The sequence below is a fragment of the Paroedura picta genome, chromosome 17 (genome assembly GCF_049243985.1).
Source record: "Paroedura picta isolate Pp20150507F chromosome 17, Ppicta_v3.0, whole genome shotgun sequence".
Lineage (NCBI taxonomy): Eukaryota > Metazoa > Chordata > Lepidosauria > Squamata > Gekkonidae > Paroedura > Paroedura picta.
In genome coordinates, this window is record NC_135385.1 from 23,454,791 (window position 1) to 23,476,079 (window position 21,289).

The following is a 21,289-nucleotide window of genomic DNA, read 5'->3' on the forward strand; positions in this document are numbered from 1 at the left end:
CTTGCAGGCATCCAGATGTTAAACACTCAGGTGCTTTTAAGTGACCACATGTAGTGTCTAGAGTGTACTAATTGTTTGTACATTACTGGACATGCGCAATGAATGGGACAAAAATATCTCTGCCATCTGTGCAAATCCAGGTGTTTACAGGCGAATGCGCCGTTTCATATCATGGCAAAAGAATGGGAGCAGAATCTGTCTAAGTCCAGTGTCCAGTCTTATTAGTGTGTAAGAGAGAGGAAGATGGTGCAGAGGGGCCCTCAGGTTACCATTGTCCAGCACTGGACATTGTACATGTACAAAGTGCTAGACAATGGTAACCTGAGGGCCCCTCTGCACCATCTTCCTCTCTCTTACACACTAATAAGACTGGACACTGGACTTAGACAGATTCTGCCCCCACTACTATGTCTGCCATGATACAAAACAGTGCATTTGCTTGTTAAATACCTGGATTTGCACAGATGGCACAGGGAACTTTCTTGCAAACATCCAAGTGCGAGGAGTGTTCAAAAAGGACTGAACAGTAGCTGTGGTATACCTGTCAGAAAAGACACAATGCATGTATACGCAACATTTGTTTTTAAACAAAGAGACTCAATACATCAGTTAATAGACAAAGACATCATCACTCAATATACAGAAAATACACAGAAAACTCATGAGAACATATGGACAGCAGAGGAACAGAGGCAGAATCTGGCTAAGTCCACTGTTACTCGTGTGTAGGAGAGAAAATGGTGTTTGTGTCCTACACACGAGTAAGAGTGGACTTAGCCAGCAACACAGCAGAGGAACAGAGGCAGAATGCTGGCTAAGTCTGATCTTACTCGTGTGTAGGGAAGAAAAAGAACAAGATGGTGGTTCTCCTACACACGAGTAAGAGCAGACTTAGCCAGATTCTGCCTCCATTCCGTCCTCTGCATTGTGTTGCAAAACACCGCATTTGTGGATCTGCACAGATGGTTCACGGACTCTTCAGTACCTACACAATGTAGAACACAACCCTAGCTGTGCTAAACCTATTAGAAAAAACACACAACACATCTCTACCCACCATTTGTTTTTAAACAAACACCCGAGACGTCAATCAATATACAGAAAGCACATTCATCAAACTGAAGTCCTGTTCAGTTGGACAATGCCACCTGAGGGCTCCCCTGCACCATCTTCCTCTCTCCCACACACTACTAAGACTGGACTTAGCCAGATCCTGCCCCCATTCCGTCCTCTGCCATGATACAAAACAGTGCATTTGCCTGTTAATACCTGGATGTGCACAGTTGGCACAGGGAGCCTTGCTTCCAAACTTCTACCTGACACCCACCATTTGTTTTTAAAGAAAGACACCCAATACATCATTTAATACACAGAAACATTAATATACAGAAAGGTAATTCATCAGACTGAACCAATTCTTGTGTGTTGTTCCGTTGCACGTAGTCCTGTTCAATGCTGCTGGACAGAAAGAAAGGCAGAAACTCAGCATCACACTTATGTCAAATTCCTCTAATTTGGTTGGGAAATATATTTGCTCATGAGAAGACACAGCACTGTTTTGCAAGACAGCAGAGGAACAGAGGCAGAATCTGGCTAAGTCCACTCTTACTCATGGGTAGGAGAGAAACACCATTTTCTCTCCTACACACAAGTAAGAGTGGACTTAGCCAGATTCTGCCTCTGTTCCTCTGCTGTGCTGCTGGCTAAGTCTGGTCTTACTCGTGTGTAGGGGAGAAAAAGAACAAGATGGTGTTTCTCTCCTACACACGAGTAACAACAGACTTAACCACATTCTGCCTCCATAAATCTAAATAAATAAATTTCTTCCTCTGCCGTTGTGTTGCAAAACACTGGATTTGTGGATCTGCACAGATGGCTCACGGACTCTTCAGCAGCTTCCAAGTCGGAGGAGTCTTCAAAAGGACCTAACGGTAGCTACACGATATAGAAGACAACCCTAGCTGTGCTAAACCTGTTAGAAAAAACACGACAGGAACACACCCAAGACATCACTTAATATACAGAAAGCACATTCGTCGAAGTCCTGCTCGGTTGCCACTCTGACATCTTCCTCACACGTCCCTGGTCAACATGGCTCTGCCAGCAGCCCCCTCTAGGAGCCAACCGATTCTTGTGTGTTGTTCCGTTGCATGGAGTACCCTTCAATGCTGGAACTCATCATTACAGTTCAGTGGTCTTCGAGGGGGTTTCATTGACTCTTGCAGGTTGCTGCTGTTGGGAGGGGGTCCAAGGAGTCCGTTTTAACACGATTGTACTACAAAACACTGGTGCCCAAAGTATTCTCTCAAGGGTTGGGAAATGCATGTGCTCATGAGAAGTTACAGCAGAGGGACGGAGGCAGAAGTCCACTCTTCCTCGTGTGTAGGAGAGAAGAAGATGCTGTCCCTCTGCACCCTCTTCTTCTCTCCTACACACGAGTAAGAGTAGACTTAGCCAAATTCTGCCTCAGTTCCTTTCTTTGTCATGTTGCAAAACTGTGCATTCGTTTGTTAATACCTGCATCTGCACAGATGGCTCAGGGACCTGTGCTAAACCTGCCAGAAAAAAACACACGACACATCCCTACCCACCATTACTTTTTAAACAAAGACACCTAGACAGAAAGGTCATTTGTCAGTCTGACGTCCTGCTCGGCTCTCACTTGGACATCTTCCTCACACGTCCCTGGTTGACATGGCTGTGCCAGCCGCACCCTCTAGGAGCCGACCACGTCTTGTGTGTTGTTCCGTTGCACTGAGTCCCCTTCAATGCTGCTGGAGGAACTCAGCATTACAGTTCAGTGGTGTTCAAGGGGGTTTCATTGACTCTTGCAGGTTGCTCCTGTTGGGAAGGGGTGCAAGGAGTGCATTTTAACACAATTGTACAACAGAACTCTGGTGCCCAAATTATTCTCTCAAATTCCACTAGTGTGGTTGGGAAATGCATTTACTCATGAGAAGACACAGCACTACCCTTATGACTGTTCCAGCATGAAGGTGACTAGAACAGCATCCACCAAGAAAGCCGGTTTTCCCGGGGACTGAGCTGCACTGACAGGGGATTTCCCGGTCCCGCCAGGAGGCTGGCACCCCATCAAACAGGGGGGCTCACGTTGCAATCCCGGCCTGGAACCCGGGTATGCGGGAGTGGATTTTGGGAGGAGAATGAGAACTGGGCATGAGGCAGAAAGAGACCCCCCCCCACAGCTGCTCTGGAGCAGAAAACAAAAATAAAGCCGTCCCCCCCCCCTTTGCTGGGACCTGCAGCTATTATGGTGGCTCAAGACAAATGGAGTCCAAAAGCACCTTTAAGTCCAGCAGAGACTTCTGCAAGGCCTGAGCTTTCATAGGCAGGCACCTGTCCTCCGATCACGTGGAGCGGGGATCAGGAGAGTGCACGGACAGAGAAAAGGACAAATCGGTGGCAACGTGGTAAACTGTGTCATCGTGTCCAAATCAACCCATATGGTAATTCTGTGCTAAAACAGCAAATCGGTCCTTTGGACTTCAGGCCTATAAAACTGTCCCTGTTGGGACGTCATGGCAGACGCTGTCCCAGTTGCGAAAAGAACGAGCAGAGACTGGGTGCTGGCCCCCTCCATCTCCCCCCAAGCGTGGGAGCTCCCCTGCAAGCGACAAGCCGCCCGGGCCAGTTATCCTGTCCTGAGACCAGAGAGTTGCATTCAGAATTACACTACATATCACCACCATCACATTGCAGTCACTTTGTCCCAAATAAAATAAAAAGAAGAGGGGATTGTAGGGAATGTGGCTTTAAGAGTTGAATGAGCTTAGCGTGCACAGTGAGATAAAAAACGCATGTCCTTGTTGAGTCCTGGGGATGCCATTGTTTTGAATGTTGTAATAAACCTGCCTTTCTGCACACTCCCTGTCTGGTCTGTTCTTGAAGTTCCTTTGCAATAAAACAACCCCTGTGACGTCCCTTAGTGAACGTCCTGGAAGGCTGAATATTCCCCTCCAGGTTTTCAGGCCTGTGATTTTTGATGTCCGACTCCTGTCCCTTGACTCTTGGGTGGAGGGTTTGACCACTTTGCCCTGCCTAGTGAACTCAGGGGCACGGTTGGCATTTAAGAGCATAGACATTATAACAAGAGGCCCGTGTGCATAGCCTTCGATGGGGTAAGTGACAACGGGTCCACTGATTGTGTCATTGGCTTGTGTGTGGCAACAAAGTAGGCATCTGAGTTCATTGCGAGGTACCAGTGACCAGGTTCACATTAGACATCTCACTGGGCATGTTGTCATTTGGGATTGGGAGGGGTATCTGTGTCCAAGAAAAGGTTTGCCCCCCCGAACGTGGCAAAGAGAACTGTCCATGTCAGGCAGGCAGAGGTAAGTCCCTGATGACGCACCAAACTGTGTGGAGTTGAGAGCTGCATATCACCACGGTGGGTGTTCTGTGGGTGTTCTTTTGCGCCTCTTTTCCAACAAGATGCCTCTTGGTTCTGTTGATCTGTTTCTCAACCTCATTGTTTGGGTACCCCAGTTCCGAGAAGGTTTCTTGCAGATCCTTCCAGTGGGAATGTCCACCTGTGGGATCGGAGCAGATGCGGTTGTAATGTAGAGCCGGCCTGTATACTATGCATTGTTTTTTAGGTTTACGATGGTTGGCCAGAGGCACGCGGGTACGTTTGCCGGTCAGTAGGCTTTCGGTATAAGGTGGTCTCTAGGCATCCATGGTTTATTTTTGCAGTAGGGTCCAAAAAATGTATTTCTTGCATAGATCGCTTCATTGTCAGGTTGACAGTGGGGTGGGAGGCATCGTATGCCTGGGGGAAGGGGTCCAGGGCTTCTCGGCCATGTGTCCAGACGATACAAATGACATCCAGGAATCGCAGGTGTAAGACAAGTGTGAGCATTTGGGCTTTTAGGAAGCGATGCTCCAAGTCCGCCATGCAGATGTTGGCCTACTGAGGGGCCCTGTAGGTGCCCACGGCCGTACCACTGCTACAAAGGAACAAGTTGTCACCACGTGTGAAGCGGTTATGGGTGAGAACAGAAGGGCAGCGTTTGCTGGCCAAATCAAGTATAGTCTTGTTAGAAATTGTATTCCTAATGGTTTGTAATTCCCCATCCATGGGGGTGAAAACAGTATTTTCGGGAAGGTTGTTCAAAGATTGTCTTGTCCTCAGAGAGTTTGTGGTGTCACAAACATAACCAGAAGCGTTGGTGGCAGAGGGTCTTAGAACAGGGTCCATGCAGCCAGATCCCCCCTGGTGTGAGCGTATATGCCTGAGAGAATGGGGTGTCCTGGGGTGCCAGATTTTGGGCACACGATACAAGGTACCTGGACAAGGTCCCCTTGGTGTGTCTGAAAGGAGTTCTTTCTGAATGTGTGGGGTGAATTCCTTGATAGTTTTGTGTAGTTCTTTTTCATATTCCTGGCTGGGGTCTGAGTCGGGTTCTTTGTAAAAGGTGGCACTTGAGAGCTCTCTTTGAGCCTCCTGGGTGTCGCCCGATCTGTTCATGCTGACAGCAGCTCCTCTTTTCTCTGCCTCAGTAATTATTATGTCCAGATTGTGCCTAAGTCCTTCATGGCCTTCCTTTAAGCATAGCTGCTATTCCACTGCGTGCGATATTGTTTTTGGGCGATCACGTCGGTTTGGACCCTGTGGCGGAAGCAGGCTATGGAGAGGTCCGGTGAGGCCTGGGACCCCCTTGGGGGAGGCTCTTCCCTTGTGTCGTTTCGTTGGCATGTGTGGTCAGCATCCCCTCCTTCGATGGATCGGAGGGACAGTAGATGCTGTGATGGAGTGGTGTGCAGATGTTGTCGGTTCCTGCTTGTCCTGTTCACGTATATGTCGAAAGATGTCCTTTAGGCGTAAACATTGCTAGAATGCCTCCAAGTCCTCATGGAATGGGACCATCTCTGTGGCTTCGCCGGGGCAGAAGGACAGACCACGTGAGAAAACCAAATGCTCTGCAGGACAGTGGCTGTGCTGTGACAGATTGACAAAAGTGCTGGAGGAATTCTTCTTTTCAGTATCATCCGCCTTCTGGTTGCATAGTTGTTTAAAGCTCTGGTAAGTCAAACCGAGAATTAAAAACGGCTGGTCTTTCTTCATGGAAGTCGTGCCAAGGGGGTCGATTCCTTGTAGGACTGTCCAGTTCAGAAAGTTTCTCCTTGAACAGCTTCTCTTTGTAGTAGGGGCCACGGATCGGATGCTCAGGCAGTTTCTTGGAGAATGTGACACAGAGTTTTTCTGCAGAGTCTGTTGGGTGAGTGGATTTCGGCAGATTCTGAATCCGCAGTCTTTTAGGTATCATGTCCAGGCGTTTGCATTTGGTAAGAAAGGAAATATCCGCCTGTACCTGTGCAAGTTTCTTTGTCAGGCAGAGGGAGTTCCATTCCCAGCCGCTACACGTGCTGCCTTCCATAAAGAGAGATTCCAGTGGGCAGCCTTGCTGGTTTCAAAGCTCCACTGATTTCACTCCTATATATCTGCACTCTTATGCCTCTTGTTCCATTCTGTGTGTGGAAGTGTGCATGCACATGAAAGCTCACACAAATACATCTTTCTTAAGCTTTAAGGGGCTGCTGGACTCAATTTTTGTTGTGTTGGTCTGAAGTAGCACAAGAAACAGAGTCCAGCAGCACCTTCAAGCCCAAGAACGATTTATTCAAGGCGTGAGCTTTTGTGTGCAGACAAAATGGAACAAGACTCATAAGAGTAATGATATATATAAGAGTGAAATCAGTGGAGGTGGGAAGCCAGCAGGGCTGCCCACTTGAATCTCTCTTTAAGGAAGGCACCACCTTTAGTGGCTTGGAATAGAACTCCCTCCGCCTTACAAAGAAACTTGCACAGCTACAGACTGATATTTCCTTTCTTACTAAATGCAAACGCCTGGACATGATACCTAAAAGACTGCGGATTACGAATCCTTGGCAATCTACTTACCCTACGGAAAATTTTGTGTCACATCGTCCAAGAAACTACCTCAGCATATGATCTGTGGCCTGTAGTACAAAGAGAATCTGCTCAAGGAGAAACTTTCTGAACTGGACATCTACAAGGAATTGACCCACTTGGCACAACTTCCATGAAGAAAGACCAGCCATCTTCAGTTCTCAGTTTGACTTACCGAAACAGCCGGAGCTTTAAACAACTATGCAACCCAAAGGCAGATAATACTGAAAAGAAGAATTCCTCCAGCACTATTGTCGGCCTCCGTCCTGCAGAGCATTCGGATCTCTCACGTGGTCTGTCCTTCTGCCCTGGCAAAGCCACAGAGATGGTTTCGTTCCATGAGGACTTGGAGACATTCTTGCAATGTTTACGCCTAAAGGACATCTTTCGACATACACGTGAACAGGACAAGCAGGAATGGACAACATCTGCACACCACTGCATCACAGCATCTACTGTCCTTCCGATCCACCGAAGGAGGGGATTCTGACCACCACATACCAACGAAACAACACAAAGGGAGAGCCTCCCCCCAGGGGGTTCCAAGCCTCACCGGACCTCTCCATAGCCTGCTTCCGCCACAGGGTCCAAACCGACGTGATCGCCCAAAAACAATATCGCACGCAGTGGAATAGCAGCTATGCTTAAAGGAAGGCCATGAAGGACTTAGGCACAATCTGGACATAATAATTACTGAGGCAGAGAAAAGAGGAGCTGCTGTCAGTATGAACAGATCGGGCAACACCCAGGAGGCTCAAAGACAGCTCTCAAGTGCCACCTTTTACAAAGGCCTCTGGCCAACCATCATAAACCTAAAAATCAATGCATAGTATAAAGGCAGGCTCTACGTTACAACCGCATCTGCTCCGATCCCCTAGGTGGACATTCCCACTGGAAGATTCCCACAAAATCTGGCACCCCAGGACACCCCATTCTCTCAGGCATATACGCTCACACCAGGGGGGATCTGGCTGCATGGACCCTGTTCTAAGACCCTCTGCCACCAACGCTTCTAGTTATGTTTGTGACACCACAAACTCTCTGAGGACAAGACAATCTTTGAACAACCTTCCCGAGAATACTGTTTTCACCCCATGGATGGGGAATTACAAACCATTAGGAATACAATTTCTAACAAGACTACACTTGATTTGGCCAGCAAACGCTGTCCTTCTGTTCTCACCCGTAACCGCTTCACACGTGGTGACAACTTGTTCCTTTGTAGCAGTGGTACGGCCGTGGGCACCTACAGGGCCCCTCAGTAGGCCAACATCTGCATGGCGGACTTGGAGCATCGCTTCCTAAAAGCCCAAATGCTCACACTTGTCTTACACCTGCGATTCCTGGATGTCATTTGTATCGTCTGGACACATGGCCGAGAAGCCCTGGACCCCTTTCCCCAGGCATACGATGCCTCCCACCCCACTGTCAACCTGACAATGAAGCGATCTATGCAAGTAATACATTTTTTGGACCCTACTGCAAAAATAAACCATGGATGCCTAGAGACCACCTTATACCGAAAGCCTACTGACCGGCAAACGTACCCGCGTGCCTCTGGCCAACCATCGTAAACCAAAAAACAATGCATAGTATACAGGCCGGCTCTACGTTACAACCGCATCTGCTCCGATCCCACAGGTGGACATTCCCACTGGAAGGATCTGCAACAAACCTTCTCGGAACTGGGGTACCCAAACAATGAGGTTGAGAAACAGATCAACAGAACCAAGAGGCATCTTGTTGGAAAAGAGGCGCAAAAGAACACCCACAGAACACCCACCGTGGTTATATGCAGCTCTCAACTCCACACAGTTTGGTGCGTCATCAGGGACTTACCTCTGCCTGACATGGACAGTTCTCTTTGCCACGTTTGGGGGGGGGATGCAAACCTTTTCTTGCACACAGACACCCCTCCCAATCCCAAATGACCCCTTGCCCACAACAGTGAGATGTCTAATGTGAACCTGGCCACTGGTACCTCGCAACAAACCCTGATATCTATTTTGTTGCCACACACATGCCAATGACACAATCACTGGACCCGTTGTCACTTACCCCATCGAAGGCTATGCACGCGCGCCTCTTGTTATAATGTCTATGCTCTTAAATGCCAACCGTGCCCCTGAGTTCACTAGGAAGGGCAAAGGGGTCAAACCCTCCACCCAAGAGTCAAGGGACAGGAGTCGGACATCAAACATCACAGGCCTGAAAACCTGGAGGGGAAAGTTCAGCCTTCCAGGACGTTCACTAAGGGACCTCACAGGGGCTGTTTTATTGCAAAGGAACTTCAAGAACAGACCAGACAGAGAGTATGCAGAAAGGCAGGTTTATTACAACATTCAAAACAACGGCATCCCCAGGACTCAACAAGGACATGCGATTATTATCTCACTATGCATGCTAAGCTCATTCAACTCTTATAACCACATTCCCTACAATCCCCTCTTCTTTTATTTTATTTGGGACAATGTGACTGCAATGTGATGCTGGTGATATGTAGTGTAATTCTGAATTCAACTCTCTGGTCTCAGGACAGGATAACTGGCCCGGGCGGCTTGTCACTTCCAGGGGTGCTCCCACGCTTGGGGGGAGATGGAGGGGGCCAGCACCCAGTCTCTGCTCGTTCTTTTCGCAACTGGGACAGCATCTGCCATGACGTCCTAAGAAGGACATTTTTATTCCTCCAATGTTTTTCTGAGGACCGATTTGCTGTTTTAGCACAGAATTACCATATGGGTTGATTTGGACACGATGACACAGTTTACCACGTTGCCACCGATTTGTCCTTTTCTCTGTCCGTGCACTCTCCTGATTCCGGCTCCACGTGGTCGGAGGACAGGTGCCTGCCCACGAAAGCTCAGGCCTTGCAGAAGTCTCTGCTGGACTTAAAGGTGCTTTTGGACTCCATTTGTCTTGAGCCACCATAATAGCTGCAGGTCGCAGCAAGGGGGGGGGGACGGCTTTATTTTTGTTTTCTGCTCCAGAGCAGCTGTGGGGGGGGGTGTCTCCTTCTGCCTCATGCCCAGTTCTCATTCCCCTCCCAAAATCCACCCCCGCACACCCGGGTTCCAGGCAGGGATTCCAACGTGAGCCCCCCTGCTTGCAGGGGTGCCAGCCTCCCGGCGGGACCGGGAAATCCCCTGTCAGTCCAGGTCAGTCCCGAGCGGGAGGAGGAGCGGCTTGGAGGGGGCGCCCCGTGCCCAGGTCTCCCGGGGAGGACTTGGCAACCGAAGCCTGTGGCCAGAGGGGGGCGGAAAGACCCTGCGTGTCGCACTGCGGTTGCCACCCTCCCGGCCGGGGCTGGAGCCCCCATTCCCGCTGACCGGAGGAACCAGGAGGGGGGAGGGGCCGCTCTGGGGGGCCACTTCAGGCCGACGCGGGAGCCCCCCCGGGCCTACTTCGACTGCGCCGCCCCCGCCCGGAGCCCCCGGAGAGAAGAAGGCCGAAGAAAGAGCGAAAAGAACGAAAAAAGGACGCGGAACGCGCAACACCTACCTCCCGGAAGTCGCACGCGGACGAACAGACGCCGAGACCGGAAACGCGCACCTTTTCATATGGCCCCGCCCCCTCAGAGTGATCCAATCACGAAGCACTACCTAGCCAATCGCCTCGCCCGGCGCCGCACACTCCATTTCGATTGGTCACGCTATCCGTCACTCCAGCATCCCCTACTCGTACAGCCCTCGCGGCCCAAGCCAATCACACGGGGCGCCTTAACCAATCGACGCACACTACTCCGCAGCCTCCATTCCGATTGGCCGGACCCACCTTCCCCTTTCATTGGACGCTGCAGGAAGAGAGGTGGGGAAAGTGACGTCATCGGCGCGGCGGGAAGCGTTGGATTGCGGGGAATGTAGTGTATTTTGGGAAACGGATAGTCGGTCGCCTATCTTCGGGCGTGGGTAAGAGACTACAATTCCCGGCATTCGCAGCTTCCCGGCGTAGTGCGCATGACCGCCTCTGTTCTCGGTGGGAGACAGGACTTCAATTCCCGGTATGCCTAGCTGCACGGCATAGTGCGCATGACGGCCTGTGTCCACAGATTGGGAAAGGACTACAGTTCCCAGCATTCTCAGCTGCCCGGCGTAATGCGCATGACTGAGGACTTAGCGTGAAAAGTGGCGGCTGCCTCCCTTGCAACCGCGTCATTTCCCACTTTGGCCACAAGACGGCAGCCTTTCCTCTCCCTCCTCTCCCCCCCCCCGCCCGTGCTTCTTCCCAGCTGGGCGGAGCAGATTCCTATATTCTGGCCGTCAATGGAGATGCATAGCAGGTGCTGCCGTCTGGCGGACAAACTGGGGAAATACGCGGGTAAAACTGGCCCGCGACTCCCATCCTGTGGCCAGTTTGAGAACCGCAAGACCAGGAGGGGGAGATGGGCTGCCCCGAAACGGCTCAGCTCAAAATGGACAGTGTGCAGGACAAATTAATCTCAATAGAGAAATAAATAAATAATAAATAAATAAGTATCCAGAAAGGATGAGCTGCCCCAGGGCCGTGCCTGGAGGTCCTCCATTCCCGCTGATTCGCTGGCCGCAGAGATGGGAGGCCTGGGCCGCTGTGGAAGGCAGACTCGGTGGCCTTGAGCCCCCCTCCTCCTCCACAGGCAGCCAGCTGGGAGGCCTTGGGCCAGTCGCAGTCCTGGTAGAGCTGTTCTCACACAGCAGTTCTCTCAGGGCTCTCCCAGCCCCCCCCCCCCACCCTCAGGATGGCTGCTGTGTGGAGAGGAAAGGCGATCGGAAGCCCCTTTGAGACTCCTTCAGATAGAGAAAAGCCGGGTAAAAACCCTCACAGGGCTCTTGGGGGAAATGGAAATGTCAGAAGTTTGCGCCTCCTCCCAGCTCCCTGGAGGAAAAGTGGGAGGAAACACGCTAAGCACACCCTGGCTCTCCAAGCCAGAACTCTCTTTCTGCTGGCCTTGCAGGAATGTACAAAACTAAGGTGACCAGATTGTCCCACTTTTGGAGGGACATCTGGGGGCACCTGGCCATACTATTTTTGCGTTCTATGAAAATTTCTGTTGCTCCACGTAGACCAAATTTTTAATCATGAACCCACCCAGTCAATGGTGTTCCGCTTTACCAATGTTACAATCTGGTCACCTTATACAAAACTGCAGTCGTCTTTTCGCCCAAAAACCAACCTGTCCTGTTCCTAATGTTGGGGACCTGATAGATAAGCAAAGACGCTCTCTGGCCACGTTCGGGCCTCCGTCTCAGGATGAACCTGCATGGTGGGCTGATCTGCAACCCAGAAGCCTCTTCACAGCACCCCCTTTTGGGAAGCCTGCCAGGGGGTGTCTCATGACTTGGATTTCAAGCCCCCCCCCTCCCCATCTCATCCATCTTTGTTTCCGCTTCCCCCTTCCAGAGAGACCACTGTTCAGCAGCACGCCGGAGAGACAGACCCCTTCCGTACGATGGGAAAGAGAAAGACGCCTTCCGGCTGCCCAAAGAGTGCCCAAAGATCTAAAAGCTCAATTCTGCGCTCCCCCACATGCAACCAGCTGGGTGACCTGGGGCTCGCCACGGCACTGATAAAACTGTTCTGACCGGGCAGTGATATCAGCGCTCTCCCAGCCTCACCCACCCCACAGGGTGTCTGTTGTGGGGAGAGGAATGGGAAGGCGACTGTAAGCCGCTTTGAGCCTACTTCGGGTAGGGAAAAGCAGCATATAAGAACCAACTCTTCTTCTTCTTGTCCTTCGCTGACTAGATATGGAGTCTCTCAGTGACTCGTTTCATATAGATGAATGAATGGTCTGTTGTTCCCTGGTGATACACCCAAAATGTAATGAATAAATAAAATAAATACGTGTATCATTTCTAAAGAAGAAATGAGCTCTGTTGAAGCAGCGTGAAATCTTTCTCCCAAGAATGCATTTTGGTGTGTCCTGCAAAGGTCAAAGGGACAGCCGCTGGGTCCCTTGAGAGCTTCCTAAAAAGGAGTCTGGGGTGAAGGGATCCGGGCCAGAGCTCTGCCCGAAGTCCGGCCCTTGGCCCAGGGCGTAGCTCTGCCCTCTTGGCCCGAGCAGGAGAGACGGCTTCAGTGGGACAGTGAAGGAGGTGGGCCAAGGGGCCCGGAGGCCTCAATTCTGGGCTGGGAAACAAGACTTCTGTTCTGTTCTTTTAGGAAGCCTGCCAGAGGCCTCAATTCTGGGCTGGGAAATACCCGGAGCCTGTCGAGCAAGACTTCTGTTCTCACTAAATGTCTCTTGCCCTTAAGTCTGGGTTTGGAACCTAAAGGTCGAGCTAGTAGGAAAATTTAAAATAGAAATATTTATTACAGTAAAGTGCATATATTAAAATCAACGACATCAATGAATCACAATAATATACTGTATAAGACCTTCAGTAATATTTATTTATATTTATATACTGCCGCTCTCAAATGTCTCACGGCGGTTTACAAAATCCATGAATACAATAAAATCCTCTAAAATCACCCATTAAAGCACATTTAGAACACTAGCATAATATCAGATGGCGGACAATAAATATTACCAGTCCCCCCTGCCCCCCCGTTCAGCATGAGTCTGTCGCTCTCTATGTGGAAGCTTTGAAGGACTTCATTAATTCCAGCTAGAGATCCTCAGCTCAAAAAGGCCTGGCCCAGGTTGAGGCCTGGCGTAGGTCCCAGGGGCCCAGGACAACCCGCAAGTTCAGACCCACGGAGCGAAGAGCCCTGCGGGGGCATAAGCAGGTAAGAGGTCCTGCAGATACGCAGGCCGCATAAAGCCTTAAGGGTTAAAACCAGAACCTTAAACTTGATCCGGAAGCAGACTGGTAACCTGTGCAGATGGTGTAGCACCAGCTGAATAGGGGCCCTCCACCATGTACCAGTGAGGACCAATGCAGCCGCATTTTTTACCAGCTGCAATTTCTGGGTCAAAGCCAAAGGTAGGCCTGCATAGTTACAGTAGTCTAGTCTGGAAGTGACCGTTGCATGGATCACTGTCGCCAAGTGTTCAGAGGACATGGTGGGGCGCTTGTAGCCGTGCTTGGCACAGATGGAAAAATGCCATTCGGGCTACTTTCGTGATCTGAGCCTCCGTGGAAAGGGAGGCATCAAAGATCACGCCCAAATTCCTGGCTGTTGGTGCAGGTGCTAATTGCGCACCATCCAGGCATGGGAGGCACGCTTCCTGATCCTGCCCCCTGCTACCCAGCCACAGGACCTCCGTCTTGGAGGGGTTAAGTTTCAGGTGGTTCTGCCTGAGCCATCCAGCCACTGCTTCTAAACATGTGGCAAATGTATCCGGGGGGGGGGGGGGAGTCCAGCCTGCCATCCATTAGGAGGTAGAGCTGGGTGTCATCTGCATGTTGATGGTAACCCAGCACGTAGCCCCCCGGCCAGCTGGGCTAGAGGAGGCATATGGAGGTTAAAGAGCGTAGGGGAGAGTATCGCCCCCTGAGGTTCTCCACAAGGGAGTCCGGAAGGGGCCAACAACTCCTCCCTCACAGCAACCCCCTGTGTCGGGTTCCAGAGAAAATAGACTTTAGTGCAGTCCCCCTAATCCCGGCCCTGGCAAGGCAGCGGGCCAAAATCTCGTGGTCCACGCATCAAATGCGGCCGACAGATCTAAAAGCACGAGAATGGCCGAACCACCTCGATCCAGCTCGCGCCGGATATCCGTCAAGGCAAACAACTCTACGCCGTGGCCAGGCCGGTATGGATCAAGGACCGAAGTTTCTTCCAAGGAGCTGGTCCGACATGCGACTCAGATCAGTCAAGCACCTACTAGCCTGAGTAGTATGCTAAATCCACCCCCTCAGTGTCTGCCCCACTTTCATTCAACGTGTTTTTAATTCTTCACATCTGCACTTGACTAATAAATAGTCGTAGTTTAAGTTTTCCTTCCAGCTCAACCTTTGTGTCTCTTACTTGTCTCGTTAGGTACAGGTTTGTTTCCCTTTTTTGGTGTGGTCAGGTAACTCTCGAGGCTGGAGTCCCACCATGATCCCCATGAAGCACCTTGGCCTCCGTCTGCTCTTCTTCCTCGAGAGTCCTGTAAAATGTCAGGATTTGGGGGCATTACTTTGGATTGGAACAGCATGCCCCTCCCAGGCCTGGGCCTTCCCTTAGAGAGGGGCCTCGGCCCCCAGTCCCAGAAGGACTCCGGGGCTTGGTCGGCTGCAGGGAGGAGCAGAAGGCGCAGGCGGTGCCGGCTTTTCTCTTTGGGGAGCGGGGAGGCAGGAGAAGAAGAGCCCCGGAGGAGACCCGCAGGGCCCACCTTTAGAGTCGCGGACCAGTTTTCTCCGCGTCTTTTCCCAGTTTGGCCGCCAGACGGCAGCACCTGCTATGCATGTCTATGAGGAAAAAGGGGCAGCCGCTATTGCCGCTAAGTCGCCCGTCATGCGCACTGCGCCGGGCAGCAGGGAATGCCGGGAAGTCCTTCCCCCCCCCCCAGCCGCGTCAAGGGAGGGAGCGGGGGGGGGGGCAAGATGCACCGTCGGCCCCCCGACCGCCGCCGCCGCCCTTCCCTCGCACGCAAGGCAGAGCTCGGGCGTCGGGGCTGCGTGGAACGCCTCGGCGGTGTCCATCACGCACCGGAAATTGAGAGGCGTCTACTATTTTCCTACCTCTTAGGGCAGAACGCATCGGAAATGTAGAGGCGGGGACGTACTTTCCTACCTCTTAGGGCACCTTAGTGCACCGGCTAAGAGACCCGGTCGGAAACTAGGGCCATAATCTCAGTCGTTCCGATTAGCGGGCAGATGCCGGACTTCCAAATATAACCATTTCCGGGTCGACACGGATGCAGAAATCCGGACGCTAGTTTAGAAAGAATGCCGGGAATTGTAGTCCTCTTATACCCGTGGACACGGAAGAGCATGCGCACTACGCCAGGCACCACGGAATGCCGGGAACAGTAGTCCTTTCCCCACCCACTGACACAAGCGACCATGCGCACTAAGCCGGGGAGCAGGGAATGCCGGGAATAGTAGTCCTTGTTCCAAACGCGGACACTAGCGAGCATGCGCACTCCGCAGAGCAGCAGGGAATGCCGGGAATAGTAGTCCATTAAACACCCGTGGTCACAGGCGAGCATGCGTACTACGCAGGGCAGCAGTGTCTGCCGGGAATAGTAGTTCTTTCAACACCCGTGGACACTGGTGATCATGCGCACAAGGAAGGGCAGCAGAGAATGCCGGGAATAGAAGTCCTTTCCCCACCCGCGGACACTGATGAGAATGCGCACTACGCAGGGCAGCAGGGTTTGCCGGGAATTGTATTCCTTTGCCCACCCGAGGAGACGCGAGTCCAACTTTGTGCCTCCCCTCAGAGACGACATTCCCCAGAATCCATTGCTTCGAACCGACGAAGAATGACGTTGCCTTTCCCATCCGTTTCCTCTCGCGGCCAATCAAAGAGGAAGGCGGGTCGTCCGAAGAGCCAGGCCAATCGGAAGGGAGTCTCAGGCGTAGTGCGAGGCGATTGGCTAAGGCGCGGCCCGCGATTGGCTGGAGCATCTTAGGAACGAGCCGCGGGCGCAGATATTAATTGTTATTATTATTATTATTACTATTTTAAATACGTGCTTATTGGCCGCATTAGGCCCGGCACCCGGGGCTCCGGCCAGAGTGACCAGAAGCGGAGCTCCTCCTGCGGTCCCGTGTGAGACCCGAGTCCACAGGCAGCCCGGAGAGGCCCTGGGCCAGTCACAGTCCTGATCGAGCTGAGTTTACACAGCAGTTCTCTCTGAGCTCTTCCAGCTCCATTCCCGCTGATTCGCTGGCCGCAGAGATGGGAGGCCGGGGCCGCTGTGGAAGGCAGACTCTGTACCCTTGAGCCCCCCTCCTCCTCCACAGGCAGACAGCTGGGAGGCCTTGGGCCAGTCGCAGTCCTGATAGAGCTGTTCTCACACAGCAGTTCTCTCAGGGCTCTCCCAGCCCCCCCCCCCCCTCTCAGGATGGCTGCTGTGCGGCGAGGAAAGGCGATCGGAAGCCAAACTGGTCATCTTATAGAAAACTGCAGTCGTCTTTTCGCGCAAAAACCAACCCGTCCCGTTCCTAATGTTGGGGACCTGATAGATCAGCAAAGACGCTCTCTGCCCACGTTCGGGCCTCCTGTCTGGGGTGAACCTGCGTGGCGGGCTGACCTGGAGCCCAGAAGGGTCTTCACAGCACCCCCTTGGCCCTGGTGGCCAGGCAGAGTGTTTTGGGAAGCCTGCCAGGGGGGATCTCATGACTCGGATTTTAAGCCTCCCCCCTCCCCATCTCATCCCTCTTTGTTTCTGCTTCCCCCTTCCACAGAGACCACCGTTCAGCAGCACGCCCGGGAGACAGACCCCCTCCGGACGATGGGAAAGAGAAAGACGCCTTCCGGCCGCCCAAAGACGGACTCCTCGCCCCTCTTCTTCTGCTGCCTGCAGGGGGGATAATTTAGTCCTGGGAGGTCAGTCAATGTGTTCCATTTTTAAATCATTCATAGCTAGGAAATAATTTATTTGTGTTCTAAAAGGGGGAAAACACTCAAGGCACTTTGTGGTTGTGGGCGATGTTCTGAATGCTCTTTTAAAGGTGTTGAAATATGACAGTCTCCTTTCCCTGAGAGGTACACATAGGTGGGGCAATACCTGCTTTCCCCTACCCACTTTTAAAAGCACGGGTAAATTCTCAAGGAGGGGGGGGGGGAGACTGATTTTTGAAATGGGGCAAAATTTGGAGTAACTTCAGCATGATGGATTTTTTTTTTAACCAGATGTAGCTAGCTAGATTGCTGGCTGGCTGGCTTGCTGGACTTGGGGGGGGGGGGGGGGAACCCTTCTTTTCCCGAGCTGCATCACTTTGCGTATGTGTGCTCTGTTCTGCCACTCCAAGGGCTTTGGGGGGGGGGAGGTATCTTTTTGTGGCTGTGCGCTGGAAGCTGCAGGAGCAACCCCCCCCCCCCCGCCCAAGTCTGCTTGAGCAGGCAGAAGTTCATTCGCTTTTGGGGAAAACACCCCAAAACAAGGTTTCTCTGGCTGTACGGGTTGCTTTTGCAGTGCAGATCTTCGCAGCTCTCCCGCAGCCTCCAGTTCAGCTACCTGGGGCTTAAAGGGCTTAGGGGAGCAGAGACGACACAACCCCCTGCGATCACTGGCCTTCTACCTCCTCCGCCAAGCAAACAGGCTAGCGCCCTACCTGGACCCAGAGCACCTGGCCACAGTGATCCACGCGACCGTCCCCTGTAGGCTGGACTTCTGCAGCTCGCCCTGGCCCTAAAGAGGCACGTCGGACCTCAACAAAGGCCAGGGCCTTTTCAGTCCTGGCCCCCACCTGGTGGAAGGAGCTCCCCGAAGTGATCAGGGCCCTGCCGGAACTTCCACAATTCCACAGGGCCTGCAAAAATGAACTTTTCCACCAGGCATTTGCTTGAGGCCAACTGACCCATAACATCTACAGGTCCCCCCCACCCCAAACTGAGAGATCGAACCTATCAAGGATGTGTCAAAGTTATTGTTGTCAAAATACTGTTCTAGTTCTAATTGGTATGTTATTGTTGTTATATTGATACTGATACCGTTCCATGGAGTGTTCTGAAATGTTTTCTGTAAACCACCCAGAGCCGTAGGGAAGGGCGGTATAAAAATCTAAATAAATAGATAAATGTTCTGAATGCTCTGTGTTTAAAGGTGTTAAAATCTCACAGTCCTCCTTTCCCTGAGAGCTCCACATAGGTGGGGCAATACCTGCATCCCACTCCCCGCTTTTAAAAGCACAAAGGAATTCTCAAGGGTTGACCGATTTTTGAAATGTGGCAACCTTTGGAGTAACTTCAGCATGATGGATTTATTTTTTTACTGAATGCAACTTTCTTTCTTTCCTTTCTGATGGGGCACAGTCCTGAGCTGCATCACTTTGCGCATGTGTGCTCTGTTCTGCCACTCCAAGGGCTTTTGGGGGGGAAGAATCTTTTTGTGGCTGTACACTGGAAGCTGCAGGAGGAACCCCCCCCCCCCAAGACTCCTTGAGCAGGCAGAAGTTCATTGGCTTTGGGGGGGGGGAAACACCCCAAAACAAAGTTTCTTTGGCTGTACGGGTTGCTTTTCCAGTGCAGATCTTCCCAGCTCTCCCGCAGCCTCCAGTCCAGCTACTCGGGGCTTAGGGGAGCAGAGACGCCCCAGCCCCCTGCAGGCTGCGGAAGAAGATGGAGAATTGGGCGTCCAGCCAAGGATGGAGTTGCTCTCTAAGCACAGAGGTGCCGACAACGTGAAGGAAACTCCGTCCCTGCGTCCCTGCAAGGAACAGTAAGAATTCTGCTCCTCCTTGGAAATACCTTGGAGCCACTAACGAAGCGGCCAACTTTCTCCTTGGGGAAGCCGGGTCTGCCTATTCTAGACGTTTTTCTGTGGTTTGAACGAGGCCTTGAGAGAGCCAGTTCGGTGACGTGGTTAGGAGTGTGGATTTCTAATCTGGCATGCCAGGTTCCATTCTGCGCTCCCCCACATGCAACCAGCTGGGTGACCTTGGGCTCGCCACAGCACTGATAAAACTGTTCTGACCGGGCAGTGATATCAGCGCTCTCTCAGCCTCACCCACCCCACAGGGTGTCTGTTATGGGGAGAGGAATGGGAAGGCGACTGTAAGCCTCCTTCGGGTAGGGAAAAGCAGCATATAAGAACCTACTCTTCTTTTTCTTCTTCTTGTCCACTGACCAGGTATGGAGTCTCTCAGTGACTCTTTCCATATTGATGAATGAATGGTCTGTTGTTCCCTGGTGATACACCCAAAATGTAATGAATAAATAACATAAATACATGTATAATTTCTAAAGAAGAAATGAGCTCTGTTGAAGCAGCGTGAAATCTTTGTCCCAAGAATGCATTTTGGTGTGTCCTGCAAAGGTCAAAGGGACAGGCGCTGGGTCCCTTGAGAGCTTCCTAAAAAGGAGTCTGGGGTGAAGGGATCCGGGCCAGAGCTCTGCCCGAAGTCCGGCCCTTGGCCCAGGGCGTAGCTCTGCCCTCTTGGCCCGAGCAGGAGAGACGGCTTCAGAGGGACAGTGAAGGGGGTGGGCCAAGGGGCCCGGAGGCCTCCATTCTGGGCTGGGAAACAAGACTTCTGTTCTGTTCTTTTGGGGAGGCTGCCAGAGGCCTCGATTCTGGGCTGGGAAACAGCCGGAGCCTGTCGAGCAAGACTTCTGTTCTCGCTAAATGTCTCTTGCCCTTAAGTCTGGGTTTGGAACCTAAAGGTCGAGCTAGAAGGAAAATTTGAAATAGAAATATTTATTACAGTAAAGTGCATATATTAAAAACCAACAACATCAATGAATCACAATCATATACTGTATGAGACCTTCTGCGATATTTATTTATATTTATATGCTGCCGCGGCATGCCCCTCCCAGGCCTGGGCATTCCCTTAGAGAGGGGCCTCGGCCCCCAGTCCCAGAAGGACTCCGGGGCTTGGTCGGCTGCAGGGAGGAGCAGAAGGCGCAGGCGGTGCCGGCTTTTCTCTTTGGGGAGCGGGGAGGCAGGAGAAGAAGAGCCCCGGAGGAGACCCGCAGGGCCCCCACCTTTAGAGTCGCGGACCAGTTTTCTCCGCGTCTTTTCCCAGTTTGGCCGCCAGACGGCAGCACCTGCTATGCATGTCTATGAGGAAAAAGGGGCAGCCGCTATTGCCGCTAAGTCGCCCGTCATGCGCACTACGCCGGGCAGCAGGAAATGCCGGGAAGTCCTTCCCCCCCCCACCCGCGTCAAGGGAGGGAGCGGGGGGGGGCAAGATGCACCGTCGGCCCCCCGACCGCCGCCGCCGCCCTTCCCTCGCACGCAAGGCAGAGCTCGGGCGTCGGGGCTGCGTGGAACGCCTCGGCGGTGTCCATCACGCACCGGAAATTGAGAGGCGTGTACTATTTTCCTACCTCTTAGGGCAGAACGCATCGGAAATGTAGAGGCGGGGGCGTACTTTCCTACCTCTTAGGGCAACATAGTGCACCGGCTAAGAGACCCGGTCGGAAACTAGGGCCATAATCTCAGTCGTTCCGATTAGCGGGCAGTTGCCGGACTTCCAAACGTAACCATTTCCCGGGCGACACGGATGCAGAAATCCCCGACGCTAGTTTGCACAGAATGCCGGGAATTGTAGTCCTCTTATACCGGCGGCCACGGACGAGCATGCGCACTACGCCAGGCACCACGGAATGCCGGGAACAGTAGTCCTTTCGCCACCCGCGGACACAAGCGGCCATGCGCACTACGCCGGGGAGCAGGGAATGCCGGGAATAGTAGTCTTTTCAACACCCGAGGACACTGGAGAGCATGCGCACTAGGCAGGGCAGCAGAGAATGCCGGGAATAGTAGTCCTTTTTCCACCCGGGGACACCAATGAGCATGCGTACTACGCAGGGCAGCAGAGCATGCCGGGAATAGTAGTC

The 21,289-nt window shown here is 52.3% G+C and overlaps 2 long non-coding RNA genes across 3 annotated transcripts; one reads left to right on the forward strand and one right to left on the reverse strand.

Annotated features, from left to right (window-relative positions):
- Positions 1-567: 567 nt before the first annotated feature.
- On the reverse strand, positions 568-10,575 carry LOC143827209 (uncharacterized). The gene is made up of 2 exons (XR_013227216.1): positions 10,430-10,575; positions 568-2,841 (listed from the first exon to the last, which is right to left on the reverse strand). It is a non-coding gene; the product is annotated as an uncharacterized LOC143827209 (long non-coding RNA).
- A 5,587-nt stretch (positions 10,576-16,162) lies between these two features.
- LOC143827264 (uncharacterized) lies at positions 16,163-19,699 on the forward strand. 2 transcript variants are annotated; one of them, XR_013227235.1, is made up of 3 exons: positions 16,163-16,612; positions 17,191-17,332; positions 17,922-19,699. It is a non-coding gene; the product is annotated as an uncharacterized LOC143827264 (long non-coding RNA). The 2 variants fall into 2 exon arrangements; XR_013227234.1 differs by having other exon boundaries at positions 17,191-19,699.
- Positions 19,700-21,289: the final 1,590 nt, after the last annotated feature.